The 24,412-nt window shown below is 41.6% G+C and overlaps 1 pseudogene; it reads left to right on the forward strand.

The window, feature by feature from the left end:
* Positions 1–3,669: 3,669 nt before the first annotated feature.
* On the forward strand, positions 3,670–23,614 carry LOC108276646 (phosphatidylinositol 3,4,5-trisphosphate 5-phosphatase 2A-like; annotated as a pseudogene).
* Positions 23,615–24,412: the final 798 nt, after the last annotated feature.

Raw genomic sequence — 24,412 nt, forward strand, 5'->3', positions numbered from 1 at the left:
CCAGATGAATAACTAATGAATTATTTGACCATTGATTTGTTGATAAAACAAAATGTATTTATATGCTTGCTGAAACACTGTATGGTGTTGACACAAACTGATATAGTACATGAACATAAGCTACAAACTATTTATTCAGTGAAATAATTAGTTTCTTGCACTTCAGCTTGTCTAGCTTGATGATTCCACAATTGGGGCGCAATTTTCCCTTGTAACGTTAAAACGAAGGGGGAAAATTAAGCAATTAAGCATTGAAAAACGTGTTTCACACCTGTATGCACAATTAATCATGAACATGATCAACTGCTAGATTGCCTTTGAAAGTTCGTCCTCTGCTCATTTAAAAAAACAACAACAACAACAACAACAACAAAAAAAACCCAAAACAAAACAAAAACACTGCTGCATATCAAATCAAGCGCTTCATAAACTTACAGCCAGTCAATATAGAGTGGTGCAGGGATGACGTCATTTTGTAAAACCGAAACATGGAGACAAGTTATCATTTCAGCCTTTCGGTTCCATCCCAAATCAATAGGGTTTTTTGAATGGGATTTTGGTTAAAAGTCTGAAATTAGGTCTGTCGTGAACACAAACTCAAAATATTTTCACGTTTTATTATACGACATAAAAGACACCAGTAAAACCCCACTCATGATTTTTAAAAAAGCTTTTACGTGTATTGAAAAAGGCGGTTGCTAACTGTCACGTAATGAGGGTTTAGGACAGATGCACGTGCAGAGAAGAGCTTTACTGAAGAGAGGCAGACAAATCCAAAACGTGAGACAATAGCGTGGTCCAAAACAGGCAAAAGGTCAGGTGATCGGCAACCGGGCATTAACAAGGCTAAACAAAACTCAAACAACGAGGCCGCGAGCAGGTTCAACACTGAACAAACGCTTGGTACACCGAAAACTCACTTCGCACCGAACAATGAGACACGAGGGATTTAAATGACAAACGTAATTAAGGTTGAACACAAAACAACTGAAACTAAAGAATCCACATACGGGAACAACCAATAACAATCCAGGGGCGGAGACAGGACAGAAATCATAACAAAAGCACATGTAGAAAGTTACTAAATAACCCGAAAGGGCGCTTCGAGCTCCAGTGCTTGCGCGAGGGGAAATCATGACACTTACATGCTGCTAAATGGGACTACAGATGTTGTCGGGGATATTAAACGTCATCACGCCGAGCAGGAAAAAAACTTTGCAGATAAACTGGTTCAGGTTTGCTCTGCACAGTTCCCCCAAAAGCTTGGTGATGGTGACGTATACGTTACGTATAGTAGAGACCGTACTATAGTTAGTTTATAGCAAACGGTTAGGTTTTTATTTCTGGCGATTGTATTTAGGCTTCAAACTTCATAAAAGGTTGTGTTCATTTGTGAAAATTATCTTGATGGCACAGTGTCCTTGTGTGCATCAAAACAAAATTGCAATCTAGGTTTAACATAACAGCTGAAAATAGAAGCGTGCTTTCCACTGTGTCTCCTGACTTGGATAACCTGCAGTGCGACGCACAAGCCCAGCCCTATCATTCGTTGTGGGCTGTTACAGTGATTCATAAAAGCATTGTTAAATGTGTAAACACAAAGAAAGCATGAGCCCATACAGGAGATTGCAGTTTTTTGGGGGGGATTGCTGTGGCCAAAAATGCTTGATTTTGCTGCAGCTTTTTTCAAATGATTTTTTTTTGTTGTTGTGGAAATCTACTTTAATTGCCAAAATTGTAATTGCAAAATATTGTTTTGCACTGTCTTTTGCAATGATGTTTGTTGGTAAATATGACCACTTAGCTGTACTGTGAATTGAAGCGGGGTTTGACTGAGTGTGCGTTGTGATGACATCAAATGATGCCTCTTCGCCCAAATCTGCAGAAAATCTGCAGTGATTTTGAAACATTGCAAGTTCCTCCAAACTATTGCAGAGTTTGCTTGATTTTGCATTAATTTTTGCAATTGCAAAATCACTAAAGCCTGGAGGATTTGATGTGTTGAGGTTAATAATTGATAACCACAAATTCCTACCTTTGAAAAAGTAGATTTAGGGCTTAATTGACAAATACTTAGCAAAGCGTTCTACAAAAGCTGGAATTTTCCTTTAAGCTCTGCACATCAATTCATGAAAAAATAGATAGATAGATAGATAGATAGATAGATAGATAGATAGATAGATAGATAGATAGAGAGAGAGATTTGCGATACCAAAAGATAGAAAAATTGCGATATCAGCATATCACAAAATGGTAATGATGCTGATGATGATAACAACAACAACAATAATAATAATAATAATAATAATACACATCTGTACATGATTTGAACTAACTTTAGGTTTCTTTTGTTACATTAGTACATCTTCTACATACAGTATATACATGATAAATATGGGATATTATTTGTCATGACAAATTTACACCGATCAGCCATAACATTAAAACCACTGAAAGGTGAAGCGAATGACATTGATTATCTCATTACAATGGCACCTGTTAAGGGGTGGGATACACAGTATTAGGCAACAATTGAACAGTCAGATCTTGAACATGATGTATTGAAAGTAAAAATGGATAAGGATCTGAGCGACTTTGGCAATGGCCAAATTGTGCTGGCTAGACGACTGGGACAGAGCTTCTCCAAAACAGGTCTTGTGGGGTTTTCCTGGTATGCAGTGGTTAGTATCTTCCAATAGAGTTGAAGGTGTTGAATTGACCTCCAAATTCTCCAGATCTCAATCCGATCGAGCATCTGTGGGATGTGCTGGACAAAAAGCCCGACCCATGGAGGCCCAACCGCAAACTTACAGGACTTAAAGAAGCTGCTCCTAACGTCTTGGTGCCAGATACCAGAGCACACCTTCAGAGGTCTTGTGGAGTCCATGCCTCGACAGGTCAGTTCTGTTCTGGCAGCAAAAGGGGGAAACTCCACAATATTATGCAGGTAGTTTTAATGTTGTGTCTGATCAGTGTATATCACTTTTCCTATCTCAGCTTGTACTGTATTTTAAAACTGTATTTTAAGACTTTCCCAATGTACCTGAACCATGCTATCTAGAATTATCAATCTATATTTGGGAATTAAAAAAAATAGTCAAAGCATATGTAATTTTGCCTAGCTTTTTTGGGGGGGTCAATTTCCTGCTTGCTTGTACACTCATATAAGGTGACTTCAATTCCTGTTGAAAATATCATAATTATGAGGTGAACACATATGAAAGTTACCAACAAACATCACTGTGAATGTCCGTGCAAAACTATTTCATGCAATTACAAATTTCGCCAATTCAAGTAGTTTTCCACAAAAAAGCATAATAACCTCCATGAGTTGCATCGCAAATTGTGAAAAAAAAGCCAGAGCAAAAGCAAGGCAAGCATTTTTGGCTGCAACAATCACAAAAAAACCCCCAAATCCTATAAGGACTGATATTGAATATTTCTACTTTGTAATTTGTGGCATTTCACAGTAATTAGGTCTAAATCTGACATCCAAAATGTGTTTTGAAACATGTTCTGTAATGTGTTCTCCACAGTAAACACAACATTCTTTCCCAGGAGTACAGGCAGGCAGGCACGTATCTATCATGGAGCTTCTGGGAAGTTTGATGATCATTCCCCAGGATACCATGACTGGTGTAGTTAAAGGCAGCAGAGTGCAGCACCACGATGCCAGTGGAAACTTGGAAAAGCCTGTACTTCTATGAACAGTTTGTCACTCAGTGTGAGAAAGAGGTGGCTGCATCAACAGAGTGCACCGAGGCTGGGGTGGTAGTCAGGCATGTACTTTATGGAAACATACAAACTTTATACCTTAACAGCAATCCACCCCTCACTCACATACTCGAGTTTTAATCAAAGGTTCACATTTCAAATTCCTGTTGGAATCTTTCTTACCATGTTCATGTACAGTTTGTACAAGATTTATTCCTACTGATTATTTTTAAATGTTTAACAGAGGTACAGTATATTTTGAGATGTTGACATAACCTTTGAAAATAAATTGGTTATAAGTTGGTTTTATCTTTGCTTTCTGTTTCTGTTGTAGATTTTTAGCTTATTTATTAAATGATTTGGCAGACAGAAAATGGGAGTGAGAAACATTTGGTACCTTTAGTATTGAGCCATATTCAATGTCCAGCGAGCTTGGAGTCTGCGTTGATCCCTGAGACGGAGATGGGTTTCCTGAAGAAATGCAACATCAGGTTTTTGTAGTATTAAATGTGTCAAAACTTTGGATCTTTTGAAGGGACCATTCAGACCTTTCACATTCCAACTTAGGAATCTGAATGAGCTTCAGGTATTGTCCATAAATTTAGGTTAATACAGAATGAAGTACAGATAGGTTGATATCAATAGGAAAGAAAGAAAAGAAAAAAAAAAACCAAAACAGCACGGCATCCCTCCCCGCTTCCAACTCCACCCTCCCCCACCCTTCTCTGAACATCAATTAACTTCTTCTCTCCATTCCAACAATGAAGGCAGAACCTCACAACATTGGAACATCCGATACTTGTAAACCATACCTATTCTTGTTGTGTGAAGTCACTCCCGAGCATAAAAGGTACCACAATTACCATGTATTTCAGGCAACCTATAGATTTATATGGAAACTGATATAGTTGCCCACACCCGAGTAGTTTTACAGTCACATGACAGGTATTAATAAATTGGTTAACTGTCATGTAGGCAGCTTTAGATGGAGGAAACCGTTCATTAAACCATCATTGTGCTTTTTGGGGTCAAATTACAGCCTCTCATCACCGAGGTCTATCCGAAGGTGAGCAGGGTATCTGAGAAAAAAAACGCACATTTCTCTCACGCAAGCTGTTTCTCACCGTAGTGAAGGCCGCTCTCCTCTTAGCAACGCTCGAGTTGAAATCAGGAAAGATGAAGACCTTACGGCCCTGATGGAAAAGTTGATTCCAATTCCCGCGTCGAACAACTTTTTCTCTGTCGTGAAAGTAGTGAAACTGCACAATCATCACTCTGGGCCTTTGATCCTCTCGCTCCTCCAAAGGCGCGGGACAAATACGGTGTGCTCTATCCAGCAATGGAGCGGTTGGGAAGATTTCTGATCTGAACACATCCTGGAAAAATTGTGACATAAACGTTAGCGGATCGCTCCCTTCTTCTCCTTCCGGAATACTGATGACCCGGAGATTGCAGCGCCGTGAACGGGACTCCAGGCCCTCCATTTTATCGGTGAGTTGTTTGTTAGTCAAATATAGCTTTAGCACCGTCTGTTCCAGTGCTATAATGCGGTCACTGTAATCGTTCAGGTGCTGGTCAAGCTTATGATTCAGTGCTCGATTTAAAACTCTCAAAGACGCAACAACTGGGGCCAGAGCTGAGTCAATAGCTGCTTTCACCTGTACTGCGATGGTAGATGTTAGCTCCGCGATCAAAGCTGTGCGGAGGTTTTCCAGGTCAGCGGTAGCTTGTCACCATGACTCACTGTCATGCTGGGTGAAGATTTAGGTTTCCGTAGTCTTTCAGAAGCCATAAGTCCTTTCTGTTTATAATCGTAACGTAAAAGTAATTGAAAAAGAATGCACCAAATGTCTTAGAAAAGATTTGAGTTGCCTGAAAAGCACAATTAAAAGATAAAATGCTCAGGAGCTCACTTCACACATGTCTTCTCACTCACATGCTCAGCCAGGAGTCCAACACTCTTTATTCTGTGGTAAGATACATCATCATCCTTAAAAATGACTACATCATCACCAAACCTAATTTCAGTGTACACCTGTGCATGGACTGTTGAGGTCTCTCCTGGTATTTTACCTGACATGTTACCCTATATCGTACATGAGTGGGGAATCTAATTGTTTTCCTCAGACAGTCATCTTTATGTTTCATTAGAACCGCACCAGACAGAAGTTCCACATTATCTCAGTGGCCAGTGCAGATTCATCACTGATTCATCACTGAACATCACTTTCATCCAATCCTCCACACTCCATGATCTCTTCTCTTTATCCCACTGTAACCTTATTTTCTTCTGTTTAGGTGTTAGTGCTGGTTTTTGTTTGCCTTTTCTATACGTAAATCCGCTTCAATCAGTCGATTTCTTACACTTCTGTCACAAACACTGACTCCTCCTTCTGACACATTTTTTAAAAATTTGTTTTGTTGTACATTTTCTATTTTCAAGGTGTATCGCTTCGAGGTTTATATCCTGACGTTTGCCGTCTTCCTTGGTCGACCCGTACACTTTTCTTTCATAACCTTCCCATTTTGTTTATACTGACTGTGAACAACAGACATCTTTTACTACACTCTGTGTCAGACAAAAAGTCCAAGGGAAAGGTCTTTAAACACTCTAAGGTGTGTAAGCACTATAATTTGCATTTTTAGACTTGTGCTGGTATTTGTTTCAGAAATGTGAATTACAAGATGATTTCAGAATTTTTTCCTCAACATTGAGTGACTTTAAAAAATTTAAATATTTTAATTATTTTAATTAAAATATGCCATTATTTAAAATAATTTAATTTACCTTGTTTGAGGTATGCTTCATGAAGCTTAAAGTGTGGTGATTCCATATTTTTTGCCAGGAGTTGTAGTTACATTTACTGTTGTGGAACATCGATGAAACAAGTTAGTTCCTGTTGTCACTTACGTTATACCAGCTATAATCAGTCATTCCCTCACCTGCCCTCTCTCTTTTCTCTCTCTTGAAGTTAATAAGAGAAAAACGCAGCTAGTCATGTTACTGAGAAACCGCAAAGTGTAAACTTCTCTGTCCTGAAGGCTTAAAAGTTACAGCTTTAACTCTGACTGTTACAAAGCGCTGACACTGGAGACTCCTTCCATAAATATTACATAAACATCTCCATACAGAAAACTTCACCATATCAATGATTTACACACTTGTTTAATTTGTTTATGAGGAGCTTCTGCAGTGCAAGTCCCTGTGAATGAGCTGTTACTATGGCAACGATAACATATTAGAATGAGTGTATTAATATAAACCTGTGATTTGCAGCTGCATTACTGTCAGAGCTGCAGTTAATCAACACCTTCTGACCAATCAGGATACAGCAGCAAGGAGTACTTGTAATTAGCATGTATCATGTAGTGTAGCTTTAGCCATAGTTGGCTATCTATACTTTAATTTAACAAGCAGTGCTGCCAAACAGGTTCTTGTTTTTTTTTTTTTTTACCACTGTGACTCTGAATCTGTTCTGTCCTGATTGTTTAAATATTCAAAATTATTTGATTAATATCTCTCTCTCTCTCTCTCTCTCTCTCTCTCTCTCTCTCTCTCTCTCTCTCTCTCTCTCTCTCTCTCTCTCTCTCTCATACACACAGTCTGTGAGTCAGGGTGGAGATCAAGAACTGGAGAATCTCGTCACTAAACTGGCCAGCCTCAAGGACCTACTGTCCTCCATAGAGAAGAAGGTACACACACACACACACACACACACACACACACACACACACACACACAGTGGCACAGGTTTTGGCACCTGAAAGCTAGAACAGCTTTTTATTTTCCCATGAGCCACAGTGGGAGTCGGTTTCCACTGCAGGTGTTTCCATTACAGGGCTGATTTTAGTTCCTACTCCAGAGTCGGTACCAGCTCCCTCGCTTTCATTTATTTAAAGCCTGTTTTAGCTGACAAGTGATTACTAAGCTCTGTCTGTCTGTCTGTCTCTTGCACTCCCTCTCCTTGTCCCCCTGTCTGTCTGTAGGCTCTGAAGGCTCTCCAGAATATGAGTGTGTCCTCTCTCCTCACCCCCTGACATGCCACAGCAAGGCCATTCCTGTCCACGCCTTCAAGGTAACCTGCACACACACACACACACACACCTGCACATGCACACAGCACTTTGGTGCTTGCTGTGCCTCACTTTTGTCAAAGTATGACCAAAAACATGTCCCACAGATGTCACTTGGCTGTTCACAAGGAGTGTGTGTGTGTATGTGTGTGTGTGTGTGTGTGTCAGGTGAAGCCGGACATGTACCTGGCTGAACTGGCTAAAATAGGGAAGAGTCAGAAACACACATTCAGCGTGGACGTGGAGGCGGGAAAATTGGTGGTGATGAAGAAAGTGAAGGACACACAGGAGGACTGGACCACCTTCACCCATGACAAGAGTGAGACGGGGAGAGTGAGATGGGTGGAGGGTGAGAGAGAGATGAAGGGAGAGAAAGAGAGTGAGAGGGACTGGTGAAGAGCGAGAGAGATATGGAGAAAGAGAGGGACTGATGGAGAGAGAGAGACTGATGTGGAGAGAGAGAGAGAGAGAGAGAGAGAGGGACTGATGAAGGGAGAGAGAGAGCGGGACTGATGGGGGAGAGAGAGAGATGAAGAGAGAGAGAGGGACTGATGGAGAGAGAGAGAGAGATGAAGAGAGAGAGAGAGAGAGGGAGAGGTGGAATAGGGTTAATATGTGACTCCATTTTTAACTTCAGCATGAAACCAGAACACACTTAGGAAATGAATGTTGTAAATTGTGTGTGTGTATAAGTGTGTATATATATATATGTGTGTGTGTGTGTGGGGGGGGGGGGGGGGGGGTGTATTTGCTTTACAGTGGTTTTACACTAGATTATAGTGCATTACTTTATTTACATTTTTGCTAAATGTACAAGAAAGTTTACTGGAAACTGAGAGCCTTTTTTACAGACTGACTCAACTTCACTGAAACACTGAGTCAGGTTTACAGTATTACCAAGTCTGTGTTAACACACATTTCACACACACTCACACATTTTGGGTGGAGTCACACATATAGGAGGATATCCTGAAATTCTTCAGTTCAGCCTGATGATCTGTCTTCTAAAAACAAACTGAAAACAAATCCATTATAAACTCATTCTGAGGTGCAACAGGAGAAGCGCAGCGACCCCTTTTCGCCGAATCCTGTAACAGAAATCAATCATTTCACAATAAAATGATCGATGGGTGTGGAATGGTGGTGTGTGTGTGTGGATTGGTGTGTGTGGATTGGGGAGTGGGTGTTGGTGGGGGTTGGGGGGTTGAGTTGGGGGTGAGGTGGGTTGGTGGGTGTGGGGTGTGGGCTCAGAACACTTTGGGCACATGGGCTCGGGAACACTTTGGTAAACCTTTTCCAGACGACACCATTCGCCGCTGCATCCACAGATGCAGGTTAAGGCTTTACTATGCAAAGCAGAAGCCGTACATGAATGGTGTCCAGTAGCTCCGCCCACTTCTCTGGGCTTGGTCTCATCTGAGATGGACAGTAGCACAGTGGAATCGTGTTTTGTGTTCCGACGAGTCGACATTTTATTGGACAAAACAGCTGTCGTGTTCTCCGGGGTAAAGAGGGAAAGGACCATCCAAGCTGTTATCAGCGTCAGGTCCAAAAGCCAGCTTCTGTCATGGTATGGTGGTGTGTCAGTGGGTAACTTGCACATCTGTGAGGGCATCATTAATGCAGAAAGATATGTACACATTTTGGAGCAACATATGCTGCTATCCATAGCAGGACAACGCCAAACCACATTCTGCCCAGATTACAAGCACGTGGTTGTGTAAGCAGAGATTGCAGGTGCTAGCATGGCCTGCTGCAGTCCTGACCTGTCTCCCATTGAGAATGTGTAGCACATTATAAAGCGCAAAATAAATTACTCTTTTTGTTTGTTTGTTTGTTGTTGTTTTTTTTTGCATTTTCCATACTGTCCCAACTTTTTCAGAACTGGGGTTGTATAAATTACTGCAGCGAAACCTGATGGATAGAAACCTCCTTCCTGCTGCTTTACCTTTGACACAGGAAGTCACAGAGGATCAAAATGAAACTAAAGAACACTGATGCCCATCCCCTTAACCTTCTTTTTCAGCTTTCTCCACTTTTCCTCTCCGATGAGGACAAACGTGCCGTTGTGGTGTGACCGGATCCTGTGGAAGTCTTATCCAGAAGCGCACATCATCTGTAACTCCTACGGTAAATTTTACCAAATATCACTGAGTCATCTATGTAGCACTCACAGGGTGATAAATTACAGCACATTATGTTGATAACACCGTTATCAAGCTGTTATGACCAGCTGACTGGACATTTTAAGTAATCCAAATATCAGAATTAGCATCATGTATCATAAAAATGTGTTCTTGTATCTTGATCTGATTTTTTACGGTAACTAGCAGATTTATAATGATGTCGTCGTTATTATTGGCCTACCAAGTAGACCTGCTGAGTGAGCTCGACATACAGCGGTATTCAGCTAGTGCGCGGGAGATACAGAAGGCGAGTATGGTGGCCTACCTACCTCCTCAGAGATCCAGGAGTAATTGCTAATAGGCCTGATCTCAGAATGATCATAAAGGCCAAGCAGACAAAGAAGGCATGGTCCTGAGGGGCTGCAGAGGGAGGTATCAGCAGACATGAGGTTGTTCATGCAGTTTGCCCCCAATACTACTGTAGGTTATCCCAAGTTTTCAGACTTCTCTGGTCAGTAAGGTGTCACAGGACAATGAAAATCCAATAGAATGTGCAAGAATTAACATCACTAAAAGACCATCTGGCAGTGTGGAAACTACTGCAAAATGTGTCTGTTATCAATACAATACAAGTAGTGCTACCATACAGGATCTGTTAATTGAGTTCCAGAAGAAGCAAAGTGCGCAGAGTAGAGATATTAAAAAAAAAAAATATATATATATATATATATATATATATATATATATATATATATATATATATATATATATATATATATATATATATTTTTTTTTATATGGTTTGGTTAGGTGTTCACGGAAGAGGTGGGTCTTTAGCTGTTTTTTGAAGATGGTGAGAGATTCTGCAGTCCGGATTGAGTTTGGAAGTTCATTCCACCACTGAGGAACAGTTAGTTTGAATGTTCTTGAAAGGGATCTTGAGCCACGCTGAGTAGGCACTAGTAAGCTTCGGTTGTTGATTGATCGCAGATTGCGTGAGGAAGGTAAGCCTTCAGGAGAGAGTTGAAGTAGGAGGGTGTTGTTCCAGATAATGTCTTGTAGGTGAGCGTCAAGGCCTTGAATTTGATGCGGGCAGCTACAGGAAGCCAGTGGAGGGAGATGAATAGGGGTGTGACATGGGTTCTCTTGGGCTGGTTGAAGATGAGGCGTGCTGCTGCGTTCTGAATCATTTGGAGGGGTTTGATGGAGCTGGTCAGGAGGCCCCAAGAGTAGTGAGTTGCAGTAGTCCAATTTTGAGATAACAAGAGGCTGCACTATTATCTGTGTAGCCTGTTTGGTGAGGTAGGGTTTGATTTTCTTGATATTGTATAGGATGAACCTACAGGACCATGCAGCTGTTGAGATGTGGTCTGTAAAGGTCAAGCTGTCATCGAGAATCACCCCAAGGCCATCCTGGTTGGCTTGAGTGTGGTTGAGCCAAGCTGTACAGTGAGGATGTGGTTGATTGAGGGACAGGTTGGGATGACGAGAAGCTCAGATTTTGCCAGGTTGAGCTTAAGGTGGTGTTCCCTCATCCAGACCGAGATGTCCGACAGGCAAGCAGAGATACGTGCAGAGATGGATGGATCGTCAGGCTGGAAGGACAAATAGAGCTCGGAGTCATCAGCATAGCAATGATATGAGAAGCCATGAGACTCAATCACCTGTCCTAGAGTTGTAGTGTAGATAGAAAAGAGCAGTGGACCTAGAACTGACCCCTGTGGAACGCCAGTTGTGAGTTACTGAGTTTCAGAAATACCTCCCCTCCATGATACCTTGAAGGATCTGTCTGAGAAATAGGATTCCACCCAGCGCAGAACCGTTCCGGTGATGCCCAGTCTGGAGAGAGTTGACAGGAGAGTTTGTCAGCAGTGTTGGCGCCTTCTAAATTCAGGGTCTATGTGGCCACCATTTCGGCCTGCCACACCCCTAATGATGGAGCCTCTGTGGGGCAACATCCTCTAACATCAAGGTTTATGTGTAGTGTCAGGAGGCTGAGGCCCATCTGCAGATCATGCCTGGGACCTTTCTGTGGTCCTGGATTTGAATTCCATTAAAATGTTGTGGGGGATTTGAAATGGGCAGTACATGCAAGAAAACCCTCAAACATCTTGGAACTGAAAGAATATTGCATGGAAGAGTGGTCAAAAATTCCAGCTAACTGATGTCAGCGACAGGTGGACAATTATGCAAAACGCCTACACAAAATTATTTCTGCTAAATGGGGCAATGCTAGCTTCTAAGGCCAAGGGTGTACTTATTTTTTCCACAGAAGAATATCGCATCTATTGAAAAAGCTAATTTCCATGTTGCTTTGTTCAAGTATATCAACTTGATTAACAGGCACTTGTTTCAAAGATGATCAAATGTTTGCTTATTCAAACGTTAAAAAAATGCAACAATTTCCATGGGGTGTACTTATTTTTTCACATGAAAATTTCATTATGTTTAATGGCATCTTTGCTGTGCATCATTTCTTTGCATGTGCCTATTGCACAGTACTGTGTGTGTGTGTGTGTGTGTGTGTGTGTGTGTGTGTGTGTGTATATATATATATATATATATATATATATATATATATATATATATATATATATATATATAAAAATAATCTCTGAAGCGAAGACTCAATTCACAGGAATGCCCCAGTATGACGAAGCTACACAATGTCTCTTCTCAGGGAACAGGGATACATGCATGTAACTCTCTTTCAAAGGGAACTGAACGTTGTGGGAACGAGAATACGCACTCATTCATTCTGAGGGCATGGCCTGTTCAAAAGATCTGAGGGTCACTGCAAGACACTCGAGCCTGGGTTGGAATGTATATCCACGCCTGAGTTTGTTTTTGGATGAGAGTAGAATTTTTTTTCTTGAAACCCTTGCAGACAACTTGTGGTGATGTAGGTGACTTCAGATTGTAGTATTGGAGACTTTCTGACCCCAAGACGCAATTAACTTCTGCAATACTCCAGCTGTGATCCTTGAAGATTTTTTGGCCACTTGGACCATCCTCTTCACAGTCCATTGAGACAATATAGACATGCGTCCAATTCCAGGTTGATTCATAACATTTCCCGTTGACTGGAACTTCTTAATTATTGCCCTGATAGTGGAAATGGGCATTTTCAATGCTTGTGCTATTTTCTTATAGACACTTCCCATTTTGTGAAGCTCAACAACCTTTTGCCGCACATCACAGCTATATTCCTTGGTCTTACCCATTGTTATGAATGAATAAGGGAATTTGACCTGTGTGTTACCTCATACAGTATCTCACAAAAGTGAGTACTCCCCTCACATTTTTGTAAATATTTGATTATATCTTTTCATGTGACAACACGGAAGAAATGACACATTGCTGCAATGTAGAGTAGTGAGTGTACAGCTTGTGTAACAGTGTAAATTTCTGTCCCCTCAAAATAACTCAACACACAGCCATTAATGTCTAAATCGCTGGCAACAAAAGTGAGTACACCCCTAAATGAAAATGTCCAAATTGGGCCCAAAGTGTCAATATTTTGTGTGGCTACCATGCCTTAACCCTCTTGGGCATGGAGTTCACCAGAGCTTCACAGGTTGCCACTGGAGTCCTCTTCCACTCCTCCATGATGACATCACGGAGCTGGTGGATGTTAGAGACCTTGTGCTCCTCCACCTTCCGTTTGAGGATACCCACAGATGCTCAATAGGGTTTAGGTCTGGAGACATGCTTGGCCAGTCCATCACCTTCACCCTCAGCTTCTTTAGCAAGGCAGTGGTCATCTTGGAGGTGTGTTTGGGGTTGTTATCTTGCTGGAATACTGCATACTGATCATGCTCTGCTTCAGTATGTCACAGCACATGTTGGCATTCATGGTTCCCTCAATGATCTGTAGCTCCCCAGTGCCAGCAGCAGTCATGCAGCCCCAGACCATGACACTCCCATTCATCCTTAGAAGAGGCTTCCTTCTGAGACGACAGCCATGCAGACCAATTTGATGCAGTGTGCGGCGTATGGTCTGAGCACTGACAGGCTGACCCCCCACCTCTTCAACCTCTGCAGCAATGCTGGCAGCACTCATATGTCTATTTCCCAAAGGCAACCTCTGGAGATGACGCTATGCACGTGCACCCAACTTCTTTGGTCGACCATGGCGAGGCCTGTTCTGAGTGCAACCTGTCCTGTTAAACCGCTGTATGGTCTTGGCCACCATGCTGCAGCTCAGTGTCAGGGTCTTGGCAATCTTCTTATAGCCTAGGCCATCTTTATGTAGAGCAACAATTCTTTTTTTCAGATCCTCAGAGAGTTCTTTGCCATGAGGTGCCATGTTGAACTTCCAGTGACCATTATGAGGGAGTGTGAGAGCAATGACACCAAATTTAACACACATGCTCCCCATTTACACCTAAGACCTTTTAACACTAACAAGTCACATGACACCGGGGAGGGAAAATGGCTAATTGGGCCCAATATGGACATTTTCACTTAGGGATGTATTCACTTTTGTTGCCAGTAGTTTAGACATTAATGGTGTGTAGAGTTATTTTGAGGGGACAGCAAATTTACACTGTTACACAAGCTGTACACTCACTACTTTACACTGTAGCAAAGTGTCATTTCTTCAGTGTTGTCACATGAAAAGATATAATCAAATATTTTCAAAAATTTGAGGAGTGTACTCACTTTTGTGAGATACTGTATTTATACCCCTGTGAAACAAGAAGTCATGGTTGAACAATTTCCTGTTCCTCGTCACCCAGGTGTACTAAAACATTTTTAAATATCAATGGGAATATACTACAAATATATTTTTTCATATGAATTCATAGGGGTGCCAATAATTGTTCCACACCTATATTTAACAGATATTTTTCTGGATAAACCTGTATTTTGTTTTGGTTTTTTTTTTTTGCAAGTGTTTGATATACATGAGAGCAGAGTATTTTTGTGAATTTTTTAACAAAATATTAAAAGGTTAAACAATAGACAGTTTTTCACAGCCTTCTTTGCTCATATTGACCAAGGGTGGCAATATTAGAGGAGGGCAGTGTACATGCAGTGGTGCTTGAAAGTTTGTGAACCCTTTAGAATTTTAATAAGAAGTTTGTTTTTATAGTGCCTTTTACACACTCAAGGTCGCTTTACAATTAGAAAGCACAAATAACACAGCAAGAAGAAGAGAAAAAAAAAACAGTTGCACAAAACAGTCACAGTTAAGAGTCACAGAAACATTGGGCAAAGAGATTTTGAGTTGGTTTTTAAACTCTTGTACAGAGGTTCCTTTGTGACCTCGTGGACTATTACACCTTGCTCTTGGAGTGATCTTTGTTGGTCTCCACTACTGGGGAGGGGTCCAAACTCCAAAGTCCAAACTCTTTAGAGATGGTTTTGTGATATTTTCCAGTCTGATGTGACTGGCTGATGAGCTTCAACAACTCTTTATCTGAGGTTCTCAGAAATCTCCTTTGTTCATGCCATGATACACTTCCACAAACATGTGCTGTGAAGATCAGACTCTGATAGATCCCTGTCTTTAAATGAAACAGGACGCTCACTCACTCACACCTGATCGTCATCCCATTGATTCTAAACACCTGACTCTTTAAACTGCTAATTGCTAATCCTAGAGGCGCACATACTTTTACCTCTCACAGATATGTAATATTGGATCATTTTCCTCACTAAATAAATGACCAAGTATAATTTTTTTTGTCTCATTTGTTTAACTGGGATCTCTCTATCTACTTTTAGGACTCATGAATTCTAAAGGGTTCACAAACTTACAAGCATTACTGTGTGTGTATGTGTTTATGTGTGTATATGTCATTATATATAAAGGCTGTTTGAGTGAATGTTAGACTGAACTGAACAATATTTTCTGGTTCAATCTCTCAGGTTGCACAGACGACATTGCCACCAGTGATCACTCACCTGTGTTTGCGACGTTTGAGGTGGGCAAGCCCTCACAATTTGTCTCAAAAAAGGTGAGACCAAAATTAAATAAAACCCATACTTCCTGTATTACCTATTGGTACACCAGTTTTAGTTTCTGCACAAATGTTTTATTTTATGTATTTCATCAGTAACTTTATTGTATTAATTAAAATATAATTATTAATGATTAACAAATGATTAATGATCAAGGCAGTTTTAGTTTAGTGTTTATCCTGTTAGTGTTGCTGTAGCACTCTGTTGGTATTTCTGCAACTCTCTGTAGGTTTTCTTTCATACTGTGATGCTGAATTTTCAGAAACGTAACACTGAATAATTTATATATTTGCTGACTAATAATAATAATCTCTGTCTCACTCCCCCTGTCTGTCTTTCTTTTAGGTTTGCCTAAATCCTCAGAGCAGGCTTACACTGAGTTTGAGAACATTGAGGCCATTGTTAAGACGGCCAGCAGAACCAAGTTCTTTATTAAGTTCTACTCCACATGTCTGGATGGTAAAAAACTGTTGGTGGCTGGTGTTTTACACACACTGTGGATTAAAACGATTGTTAAAATGGACGTGATCTGTTGTGTGCGATTTACTCTTGGCATATAACGAGGTTTGTAATATAAATGTTTTTATTTTATTTATATTCACTAAGAAAATGAGTCACAGTTTTTAATTTTAGGTTATACTGCCTGTCCATGCCTGTAACACTTCTATCACACACACACACACACACACACACACACACACACACACACACACACACACACACACACAAACACACACACACACATTTCTAAATAAAAATCTGTAATAAGAGCAGCCCCTTGTGCCTAGTAATGGAATTGTTCAGTCTTTTTCAGCACTTTTTTTTCCTGTCTTTTTCCATGTCACTCTCTTTCCCCACTCATAGAGTTTAAGAAGAGTTATGAGAACGACTCTCAGAGCAGTGATAATAAAACTTCCTGCGTGTGAGCTGGTCCTCAAAGCAGCTGACCACACTGAAGCCCATCCTGTCTGACATCGAGTACCTGCAGGACCAACACCTACTGCTCACTGTCAAATCCCTCGATGGATACGAGTCCTACGGTATGACTTTGTGTGTGTGTGTGTGTGTGTGTGTGTGTGTGTGTGTGTGTGTGTGAGCATTCAGCTTACACAGTGCAGTTTTAAAAACATTATCATTCCGTGTGTGAAGAGTGGTGTTAATTTCGTTAACGAAAACTATGACGATAACTGTTTGTCGATGACCTGTTTTCCATGATGAAGACTTGTACCTACAGGCTACACACCTATATGGATAAAGCTGTGTGCATTCAGATTTCATCTATTTTGAATGCCCTTATTCATCTTCATTTATTTTCACTCTCCTAGCTTGCTAAGTATTATATCCACAGTAATGTTAGCCTACATGTTTATTACAAATAGAAACTTGGTCAATAGTTAAATAGAGACGTGTGTAATGTTTGTAAAGTGTTTTAGCTGTCATTTATGCAGATTCTCAAGCCACTATGGGCTTTTACTGTACCACTTTCATTTTTTTATTGCACTGACACAGACTGTCACTCTTATTTTTGTTGATAGGCAAAAAAAGGCAAGAAAGAGAGATGCATTTGAAGGGAAGAGAGTCAGTTGGGCAAGATGAAAAAAACCTATGTTAAATGACTAGATCCTAATGAACAAGCCAGAGGTGACAGTGTTGAGGAAAAACTCCCTGAGACGACACAAGGATATGAATCCTTGAGAAGAACCAGATTTAAAAAGAGAACCTGTACTCTTCTTGGTGACACTAGATACTGCGATTACAAATCATTACAGTGTACAGGTGTGGAAGAATAAAGACACACAGAGTGTGTGTACAGGATGTTCAGTATGAGCAGATTGTGAATAAGAGTCCTGGGATGAGCAACAGTACAGTCGTCAGGTGTTGGGGTCGGCCAGTCGGGTGTCGGGGTCAGCCAGTCGGGTGTCGGGGTCGGCCAGTCAGGTGTCAGGGTCGGCCAGTCAGGGTTGGCCAGTTAGGTGTCGGGGTCAGCCATTCAGGTGTCCGGGTCGGCCAGTCAGGTATTGGGGTGTCGGGGTCGGCCAGTCAAGTTTCGGGGTCGGCCAGTCGGGTCGGCCAGTCGGGGGTCAGCCAGTCGGGTGTCAGGGTCGGCCAGTCAAGGGTCGGCCAGTCAGGTGTCGGGGTCAGCCAGTCAGGGGTCGGCCAGTCAGGTGTCGGGGTCAGCCAGTCAGGGCTCAGCCAGTCAGGTGTCGGGGTCGGCCAGTCAGGTGTCGGGTCGACCAGTCAGGGCTCGGCCAGTCAGGTGTCGGGGTCGGCCAGTCAGTGTTAACCTGTACCACTCTTGAACCTCCATCAACCCCTTTTTTTCTTGCTCAGTGATTTACATGAAAATTGTTTGATTTGGATTAGTGCACAGATTATTTTAGTAATTTTTTTTACATCGACTAAATTAGTAAACAGCAGTCATTAGTCATTTCCTGGCTTGAGTTTACTACTGGTTGCTATGGTTACTCAACTAAGCACTTGGTTGTTCTGTAAGGACTGATGTGTGTTATGTGTTTATTTTGCAACAATCAATAAAACAGTGAAATTCTGATGCTTTTCACTCACTCTGGCTATGTAATCTATACTTTCCTTTGTTTTCTGTCCTCTCAGAGTGGATCAGCAGGGATAAGGATGAGACCAGAGGGCCAAAAGGGAAAACACTGCCCTCTAGAGCAGGACATGATTACATCAAGTGAGAAACATGATCCCAGACTCTTCACAGAAACTGGAAGTGTACATCTGTAAAACATAGTGTGAGATTATAACACATGTTACACATGCTGTAATCCTCAATTTAATTCACTCTCACTTACAGTACATTCATTCTATCAAAATAATTTATGGATTACTGAATATTTATTATGATTAAAGGTGGGAGTAGCAAAGAGGTGATGGTGGTGTTGACTACGATTATGATGATGATGATGATTATGATTGTGGTGGTGGTTCCTGAAGGCCCACACCCAGCAGGAAGGAGCTGAGTAAAGTTTCAGAAGAAGGAGAGAGAAACACTACAGGACGACCTGCATACACGCACACTACTGCTAAAGAGGAGAACACACAGACCAGGTATACACACACACACACATGCACACACAGATGATTGTGATAAGTGTGTGATCAGCTGGTAACTGATAGCTGAACAGTTGGCCTGAAGTTAGTCCTGGTTTTAATTACACACTATAATAATTTAAGGGAAGCCAGTTTAGCATCAGGATATTGCTGGAGAGCTAAAATATAATTAGCTATGCTACATGGCTCACAGAATTGCAGTGCTGTGTTACGTTAGCTGACTATCTCACTTCATTTCTGTTAATCAAATTAAATTAAGCTCCACCCTTGTTTACCCAGAACACCTAACATTATGTTTTTCATTCAGGCTTTACCTTGATTGTGTGCATGCACACGTTTTGTTTGTTTTTGTTTTTTTGACAGGTCGAAGCAGACAGACTCTGCAGATGGAGATACCACCACATGCAAAAATAGCTTCAGCAATCCTGCCTACTACATCCTTGAGGTTGTTCCTAACCAATCAGCTGCTTTGGCTGCAGACCTGCTCCCAGGTTCCGCCTTCTGTCTGCCATCTGCATCCAAATCACCGCCCCCTGCAGGTGGAGGTGGGAAAGGCAAAGGTTCCGTCCAAGTGCGTAAACAGACAGTCGGCCGCCCGCCACGGCCCATCAGCGAGGAGGGGGAAACCTCTGAGGAAGATGGAAGTTCCGGTTTGACCCGCCCACCTCCTGACTTCCCACCCCCACCCCTCCCTAAAAGTGCTCTTGAAGTGTCGGATGCCTTGTTTTTCCAAGAAGAGAGCAAACCTCGGCTGCACCCTTACATGGCAGACATCAAAATACCAGCGACCGTTTCCTCCAAGCCTCTTCCCTCCCCCAGCGTTGCCCTGCCCCCTACAGGAAGCAGAGCTTTCTGTCTGGACCCTTCGCCAGGACCAGTCATGTTCAGTACTTCATCTGGCCAAGAAACTGAGTGAAGTGGAATATGTGAGCTGAGCAGGAGATGTTGGGGGGACGGGATTTAAAGGAGTGGAGTCATCCACGGTCGAGGTTTGGGATTTAGTGAAAGTTGTCGCACTTTTCCTCCTCACTCCATCCCGGAAGACATCATGGCCGAGGTCCTGCCTGAGGAGGTAAGGGGGTGGGGCAGATGTTTCTGTCCCTCTTTTTATCTGTGTGTCTTTTGTTTCCCTCTCTCTTACAGTTTTCTATGGAACTTTTACAAATTTTGTCTTGTCATCTTTTTCTGTTTCATTTTTCTGTCTGACTTGATTTGTCTCTCACTGTCATAAATTGTGTATTTTTTTTATTTACACCTCTTGTTTGTTATATTCTCCAGTAATTGTGTGTGTGTGTGTGGGGGGGGGGGGGGGGGGGGGTCTGTGGCAGGGTGGTAGCAGTAGTAGCAGTGTCAGTGGACTCTAGCGTGGGTGAATGGCTGCAGAGACTTGGATTGGAGCACTATGAGGAGGGCCTGCTGAGGAATGGCTGGGACGACCTCGAGTTCCTTAGGTAAGACATATGACACTCTGTCACATCTTGAGATGTAACGAAGATAGGGACGGATGCAAATGCAGTTTGACAATTTTATTGAAGAGAGACACAGGCAGAATAATCCAAATCGTAATCCAGAAACATGCAAAGGTCAGGCGATCGGCAAACTGACATAAACTGAGCAAGGCAGGAATCAATGTCGTGGTCACGGAAAACAGGGTCGAGGAACAAAACAAGAAGCATAAACTATGACTACTAACTGGGAGTGGAAAAACCAGCGTGAACTAAACAGACCAATCTAACATGGACAATAACTATAACTGTGACTGTGATAAACTATCGTGTGGAATCTTAACTAATCTACTCTAACGTATCTGATATTTTGCACCGTGTGCTGGGAGGTGCGCGGTATATATACACACATGATCAGCGTCAATTGCTGACGGCTGACACCAATCTAGACACACGTGAAATAACAGCCAATGACAGAAAAGGGAGAAGACATAACAGAAACATAACGAAAAACACGTGTCCAATGTACACAATGTCACGATTGTCAACAACGAAAAGCAGGTGCTCGGGCACCTTGCTCGCACACGCACGCCCACATGCTCTCCCGCACACTGGTTAAAGGGGAAACTGTGCATGGCCTCTGCATGATGTGGCATTAAAATGCTGATTGTCATTATGAAACTTTCAGTTCTGTGCTTAGCTTCAGTCATAAAAAAATTCTAGAATTTATGAATGTGTATGAAAATTCAAATTGAAAACTGCCATGTTCAAATCAATTGAGTTTTATTTGTATAGCACTTTTAACAAGGATATTGTCACAAAGCAGCTTTACAGAAATATATCAATTTAGGAAATATATTTTTTAATTTATAAATGAAAAGGTGATCCCTAATGAGCAAGTCAGAGGCGACTGACCAGGAAAAATTCCCTGAGACAACATGAGGAAGAAACCTTGAGAGCAACTAGACTCTAAAGGGAACACACCCTCATCTCAATCACAACCAATAGTGCAATTATAAATAAATCCCTTTTATAACTGTGTACTATAAGGTCAAATGGTGCAGTTATAATCAGGAAATTTGTTAAAGTTTTCACATCAAGTCTATTTTGTTGTCAAGTCTATACTGTTATCCTCAGTAATCTCATTCATTTACATTTACAAGGGCCGGTGTGGGTGCACTTTTTCATTCCAACCAAGCAGGAGGCACACCTGATTCCACATGTTTAATCAGTTGATCTTGGCTTTCAGTAGACTCAGATGTGGCTCCTGCTTGGTTGGAATAAAAACCTGCACCCACACCGGCCCTTTCCGGATAAGATTGGACACTCCTGCTTTACACATTCTTCTGCCATCCCAAATCCTGCGTTCATGTTGTCCACTAGGGGGCATTGCTCTTTATTTACTGCTGGTTAAATCTAGAGGTGTACCACTGTGCCTCTGCCTCAGTGCTGCCTCAGTGCTGCCTCACCACCTCTGCCTCACTGTTTTACTTCATTTACACTAAATTAAACTCACTGTACAGAATAACTGCATCATATCAATAATGTTATCCATATTACCACCATATCATCCTAACATTTGCATATCAAACTGAGGTGATATGCAAATAGCCCCACCCCCAAATCATTTTTACACTGAAGGACTGACAATCTGTTTTAAATGGAAAAATATGACCTTAAAATGTGTAGGCAAATTTAACCTGAATAAACAAATTATATAATCCGAGTCAGCATCTAAGAGAAGTTTAAACACTTCAGAATATCAGGAGGGTTTTTTTTTTAGAAATAAAAGGAAGTGAACAGTAACAGAAGGCTGAAAATTCTAGATCTATGTCCACTAGCCGAAATTTGTGTGTTTATTATTGTGTCATAAATGTTGGTTATTTGATATAAATTTCTTGTTTATAGAACTGTTATATAAAAGCAGTATCACACTGTCAGCTGTGTGGTTATAGTAAACATCATCACGGCTGTGGTTACATGCAGCACTCGGCCTGCGGGCTCGTGACTACAGCCGAATCACAGTCCTGTCCATATTCAGTATAATGGCAATATTGCTTACGTGAACATGTACGCTAACGTCCTGTTTGGGTGTGTTATTTTGGTTGAATCCGGTTTTTGATTTACAGGGTTCTGGTGTAGATGCAGATTTATTTCTGGTTCTCTCGTTGTTCATAATTCCGTCTATGAGGAAAGTCTCTCATTAACTCTTTAAATTGAGTTGAATATTTATTCATCATTTTCTACACTGAGCATTCGCTTCTTTCATTGATGACATAAACTGTTTGCAGTGACATCACTGAGGAGGACCTAGAGGAGGAGGGCATGCTAGACTCTGCCCAAAAGATGATCCTATTGGCCAGTTTTGAGACAGTAGCAGCAGAAGTGAGCAGAACAACTGCAGCATCGCAAACATCGTCTTTATCCTACATCTTCCTCCTCAGTCTATATCTTCCACTCGACAGTGTTTAAAGAAAAGTCGACATGTTGGTCACACACAGTTTCACTACAGGCCTCGAACCTGCAGCTGGGGATCAACTTCCTGCTTCCTGACAGAGGAGGAAGTGACATAATCAGAGTATGCCTGAGAGCTTCATCCACATTCCTTTTGTTTTCTCTTTTGGGTGATTGGCTTATTTAGTCTATTCATTTACTCTTAATGATTTTAATAAAGAAAAGGGAAAGAAAGAAGACAAATTCAGTGAATAATTATTAAGTTTATATACTTTATTCTGTGTGTGAGAGAGGACATTTATGTTTGTTTTATGTACGTTTTCTTTTGTATTGTGTATTAAAGTGTGTGTGTGTGTGTGTGTGTGTGTGTGTGTGTGTGTGTGTGTGTGTGGAGACATTTCTAGAGTTCCTCTGAATATGCTTCTTTGTGGCTTGTCTGTGTGTTTTCTGGAACTTTCTAAAAGCTGAACACTAGCGTTAATGTGTGTGGGAGACGTGGTTTATAAAGACCAACTCAGTTTAAATCCTAAATGTGTGGGAACTGCACAGTTAATGGGGAAAATATATTTATAACGCACACTATCTTATCTAGCCTACATTACCATGTGTGTAAGTATAAAAATGGTCATGTTTTAATTTTATACACTTTCTCTTTGTGTTCAGTTTACTTTGCTGTTTGTAACTGTTTTATTAATGACTAAGTTAATATTTGTGAATTGGCGCTGAATGAAGTCATGTGAATAAAAACTAACGACTGATGTCACCGTGTCCTGTGATTGGTCGAAGAGGAGATGGGCGGGCTTCATAGGGATGTCATTGTTTCTATGGTAAATTTATGATTTTTAATTTAAATAAAGGTGCTTTTGGCTATTCATTTTAATTACAATTCTGAAAATTCAACTGAACAGAGTTCTTCCCAGTTCTCCCTGAGAGACAAGTTCCAGGTTTAACCCATCTTCCATCCATCCATCTTCTACCGCTTACTCCATTTCAGGGTCACGGGAGTGTATGAATGGGTGTGTGAGTGTGTAGGTGATTGTGCCCTGCGATGGATTGGCACCCTGACCAGGGTGTACCCCGCATTGTGCCCGATGCTCCCTGGGATAGGTTCCAGGTTCCCCGTGACCCTGAAAAGGAGTAAGCGGTAGAAGATGGATGGATGGACAATAATAATAATAATAATTACCTGAACTCTGACCTCGGTAGGTTCGATCTTGAGCGCGAGCTCCTCGCGGGTGTAGATGTCGGGGTAATGCGTTTCAGCGAACACGCGCTCGAGCTCCTTCAGCTGAGAGCTCGTGAAGGTGGTGCGGATCCGCCACTGCTTCCGCTTCTCATTCAGACCGGTTGGGTCCGAGAAGAATTTATATGGAACTGTGAGGAGACAGAGAGCGCGCGGACATCAATACATGATTGTATAATAATAATAATAATAATAATAATAATAATAGGAGACGGGGTGCGCGAGGCGAGGTTTTCCGTGTGGAGTCGGTATTCCGCTGGTTACGGTACTGGTACTGAGGGCACCAGGTACCAAACAGCAGCACGTGTTCTTTT

The sequence above is a fragment of the Ictalurus punctatus genome, chromosome 16 (genome assembly GCF_001660625.3).
Source record: "Ictalurus punctatus breed USDA103 chromosome 16, Coco_2.0, whole genome shotgun sequence".
Lineage (NCBI taxonomy): Eukaryota > Metazoa > Chordata > Actinopteri > Siluriformes > Ictaluridae > Ictalurus > Ictalurus punctatus.